The following is a 5,227-nucleotide window of genomic DNA, read 5'->3' as shown; positions in this document are numbered from 1 at the left end:
CATGTCTCTCCGAGGCTTCTGCCCCCTCGAGGAGAGCTGTTGAGTCTGACCTCACTTCCTCTTCCGCCCAGCATTCTGCTCCTCCCACTTACGTTCTAACCTATCAGGTCAAGCAGCTTCTTTATTAAATCAACCAATGACCTTCCTCCATCAGTGGAGTAACTGAAATACCTGTGTTCTTAGTGTAGTGGGGGCTCTCAATGCATGGGGCGGCTGGTTGCTAAATCCAAACACCTGTTCTAGAAAGCTGCTCTTCAACCTGGAACATGGTATTCAAGCAAAATGCACACGATACAACAGACGAACTCCAGCTACATGCGACAGGCATGCCATCAAGCAGATGACCACATCTCAGTACTGATGGGTGGTGACAGGTGGCAGGTTACCTTTGGGGTGCAGTTGGGTATGACTGGGGAAAAACACAAGGTGGGGTGCTGCTGGCACTGCTAGCTGATGTGGGTAAGAGCATCTGGGCAGGAAATGCACTGTTGTAGGGTCTTTTCCTGAATATGTGCTCCACACCGAGAGAAAGGTTACAGAGGCGTGAAGCCTGCTGGAATCAACCTGGAGAAAGACTCTGAGAGAGCTGAAGGCTGTGTCAGCAGGACATCTGTGACCGTATCTGCTCCCATCTGTACACGGACTAAGTGATGCTGGCCCCAAATGGTTCTTATAAAAATTGTATGAGACAATGACTATGGAAGTATTTTGTAACCTAAGAAAGTGGTTGTTATGATCGCTGCCATTACCCCATGTTCCACCCACTGAGAAGGGCACACACAATGATGACAGCTGGCCCTGTATTGTCTGAACCCCAGTGACCTCTTCTGGGGCTTCATGGAGAATTCTCCGTATCATTTAAATCTGCTCCAGCTCTCCGCCCATCACCACCATCACCACCCCACTCCTGAGATGAATTCTTCCCTTACAATGGAAGATAGATGGACTTCTTGTTCCTTCAGCTGATTAAAATCTTTTCCTCTGTCGAGAGTCCATTCATGTGGAAAGGGTGCTACCGAATGCCGGCAGAGCATCAAGCCTCATGCCCTAGAATTGCAGCCTGTGCCATCTAAACACACCCCTTGCTCCCTGGCACCTTTGCAGAGATGGCAGATGCCCTGCCAAGGCCCGGGCTACTCCACATTCAGCCACAAGAGGAGGATGGAGTGCTGAGCCCCATGACCTCCAGCAGAGGTCATATAACACCAACCTCTCTCTGCACACGTGGAAACTGAGTTAAGGTTCAGAGGCAAGAAGTCAACCGAACAAAGTCATAGAGTCCCCGTTGCACAGACAGGGCTTGAACCGAAGTTCTGTTCACACCAAAGCACATTCCAACTTCTTGACCCTGTAAATACCTACTAAGCAACCACATATATGCCAGCAGTTTGCATCCACTAGTGTTAAGACTTCCTGTTTCCATGAGTACCCAGACAACAACAGACACGTACAGCAAATGAACTGAACCAGTCGTGCCTTAGGCACAATAGCAGGTGCCCAGGGAAAAAGAAGAACTGAACGGTTAAAAAGCGCATTAGACTGGCAAATTGTCACACGCTGTTTGAGCTTACCAAGGAAGCTAGTTCTCGAGTCAGGGCACCCCCATCCCATTTCAGACCCAAGCATGTTTCTTTAGGTGTCCTCCTAGCCCCCTTGTATGGGGATGGGCTGTCCCCACGGTGACACAGAGGAAAGAGAAGAGCTAAAGAGCCCAAGAGTCAAAGCACGGTGTCCTTGAGAACAGCTAGAAGGTAAGACATCTCCAATAAGTAGCCATTGCTTAGTCTACCACAGAAGAGTTCCCTGCACTGGACGCTCAGTCGTGGAGAGGAGACACAACCAGAAACTTCAGCTGGCTGCCTCTGCTTCCCCAGTTGGTATCTGCTAGATGCTAAGAGCACCTAACTCGATGACGTTATCTCTGTATGTTATTTGTTCTTTCACCTGGAAACATACTGGAGGGGATACTGTGTTCTCTCTGAAACTCCCTCTCTTGGGAACCCTAGCTGTCTGCCTTAAAGGAGCTTCCGGAACTGATTGAGTGTTTTAAGCACTCAATATGGTGAGACTTTGCTATCTACTCGCTATTTATTATTAAACTTTGGCCTGCTATTTGCTCGATAAATTCACTAATTCAAAGCCCCCAAAATAGCTATCACATACCATTCTTCAGACTGTACAAAACAACAGTGTAAGGGAATATTACAAATGGCCAGACGTTGTAGCTGGGGGACTTGCTTAAAGCTGAAATAAGGTGGATAGAGACACTCCCTTGGGATCTGAGGGAGTTCATCAGACTCAGGAGAGCCCCGTACGCAGCCTCATTGGGCTCTGGACTGGCATGTTTGTGGTGTAGTTGGTGCAGCACAACTAAGGGCTGGTGACGAGGGTGGGTTCATGGCCCATTGTAGAGACCTTGATTTTCTTGCCAAGTGTAGGTCCAAGGAGTCTTGGACAGAAGTAGTTTGAATCTGCATTCTACAGAGCCATAATGGCAAAGACAGAGATAGAGCCGGGGAGAGGAAGAGATGACCTCTGAGACCCTAATGAGTGCCGTGGACAGGGAAGAAATGGTTGCTCTCTGGATGAATGGTGACGGCAGAGTCTGGGATATGAAAGAGGGTGGGATGACCACATGTTTCTAGCTAGCATACCTGGGCTGCTGGAGTTGCCACAAGGGCAATGGGGAAGGACTCAGGGGGGCGGAAGGGGCACAGCGGTGCCAGGTGATTCTTAGGCCTCTGAATGGAGCTGTTAGATATTTACACATCTTAACTTGGAATTTGGAAAAAGTATGGCATGAAGACTTTTTTGGATTAAGATTTTTCGGTGTAAATATAAGAAGGAACCTTGGGAGGGTCTGGTGGTCCTGACAGCTCATGGTCTGTGTCTTACACAGTGTGTTCCCCAAGCTGGCTGGTCCTGGGATCTGTAGGGCGCCTATTGGGGACTTTCCACATCCATGGGGATGCTGTCAAGCATACTGGCCACCTGTCTCCCATGCTCACTTATCCTCGCTCTATCTCACTTCCCAGCTCTCAGGCCTGGCTGTGGGCCCAGACTTGGTTTCAGTCTTCCATTCCGGGTTCCATGGTTGTACTTTGTACCTCCGGGAGAGATTCCACAACTCTATTGTCACTTGATCTAGGTGCAGCTGGGCCAGAAAGAAAGGTAATCCTTCCCAGTCTCTGTTCCTGGGATCAACTGAGCCATCCAGAGACAAAGGCTGAGGATGGAGCCATAGGAAGCTGCCTGGGTTGGCCTGCCAGGGGTGGCCTGGATACTGGATACATCAGGCAGGTCTTAGGAAAGGCTGGAGAGATATATACAACAATACATGGCTTTCATGGAGATGTATGGAGTGGCTGGGAGATCAGAGTGCGAACTACGCTAGAAAAGAAGTCTGGAGGAGAGGTGGCTCCAAAGTGGAGAGTTCCAAACGGTGACTTAGAGCGTTCTCGGTAGCCAGAGCATCTCTGGGATAATGAGGTTTTGTTTGTTTGGGATTTCTTTGCTTGTTTTCTTGTTATTTTGGTTTTAGTTGTCTGAATGGCTAAAATAGAGCTGGGAGCCATGGCTTAGGACTCTGCTGTCAGACACATGAAGGTCTGCTGTCCTCTCTTAAAAGAGCTGACTTCTTCCTTAATTGGGCATTTGTATCCACATCAAAGAGGGCAGAAGAGGGCAATGAGAGGGCAAGGTAGGCTCCTCGCTGACACTCCCAGGCAATAGCATTGGGGTGTGGAGCAAGACCTCCTGGATTCTCAGAGTTTATATCTGTCCCTTCCATTGTCAGAAATGGACTTCATGGAGCTGTCCACCTTCCCCTCCAGGCCCCTAGAGTTCCAAGCAGGTTTTAGGAAGGGAAGGAGATGGGCAGACACTGCATCCTTGCTCGGAACCAGGATCAGGGCTCAATTATGTTCCAAGCCAGACATTAACAAAGGTCCAGACTGGGAGACAGGGTCTGAGCTGGGCTGAGGAAAAGACAAGCTTGCAATTTCTGACTGTGTTAGGACTCTTTCAGGAGGATTAGAATGACCGTTTCTGAGGGACCCCTGTTACATTGTCTAAGTGATCTGTTCTGATGCTGTTTAGTTTTTCTGGTCACCTTCTGAGTAAAGCAAAATAGGCTGATTTAAGAGCAAGTGAGCCTTCTTGCTTTGCCCCGGTCCAGCAGGCTTCAGCATCTGGGAAGCAGGTCTCTGACTTGAATTTAACCTGTCCCTGGGTCCCTGCCAGTTCCTCAGGACTTTTCCCTTTGCTCTCACAGCACCAGGCTGGGAGTACATCAGCTAGCTAGCCAGACTTTGGGAATAGTTGCATGAAATTAGGAATGATTATACCCATTTTATCTACAGGAAAACTGGTTCTTTCTTTCGCATCTGGAGATATATGTATCTCTTTGGTTTTAGAGGTCATTTTTAACCCAGATTCTCCACAGGACAGGGAAACAATCTCAAGTGATTAAGGAGCACATCTTTTCTTTCGTGGTGGCCAGAGGTCAACCTCTGGTATTCTCAGGAGCTGTTCACCTTGTTTTTGAGACAAGTTCTGTGACGAGAGATTTGGGGCTCACTATTAGCCTGAGCTGACTGTCAAGCAAGCCTCAGGCATCCACCTGTCTCTACTACTCCCGTTATGGGACTGCAAGGAAACGCTACTCAGCCTGGTTGGTTTGGTTTGCTTTCTCCTGAGCTCTGAGCATTGAGCTCAGATCTCCATGCAGATGTTACAGGTGCTTCATTGACTGAGCCATTATCCCAGTCCCAAAAAGAACCAGTTCATTTGACTTGAGTGCTCAGAGACAGGGTGGCCAGGTCTGAGCTTGATTCTACCTACCCTGGGCCAGTCTTGGAGTCCTTTCATCAAAGGGGATTCTGTATGCAGAGAGCAATGAGCAGAATGGGCTGTCTACCTCACAGTAAGACCTAAGGTAGCTCCCCCTGAGGCAGTCTAAAAAGGAGGCTGGTGAGGACTGGCTTTTCTGGTATTCAGTAGTGCAGAGACAGCCCTTGGTCAAAGTAATCAAATCACTGCCCCATGGGGCCATGCGGCTCATCACTAGCATGCAGCTGGCCCCAACAGCACGGTCCTGGGATGCTGGAGTAGAAAGGCTAGTTAGAAATCACGGCTCCATGGGTTTTGATCCTACTTCATGTTCTGGCTTTGTGGGAGCCTAGCCAGTTTGGATGTTCACCTTCCTAGACATGGACGGAGGGGGGAG

The sequence above is a fragment of the Microtus ochrogaster genome, chromosome 7 (assembly GCF_000317375.1).
Source record: "Microtus ochrogaster isolate Prairie Vole_2 chromosome 7, MicOch1.0, whole genome shotgun sequence".
Classification (NCBI taxonomy): domain Eukaryota; kingdom Metazoa; phylum Chordata; class Mammalia; order Rodentia; family Cricetidae; genus Microtus; species Microtus ochrogaster.
This window is presented reverse-complemented; position numbering follows the sequence as displayed.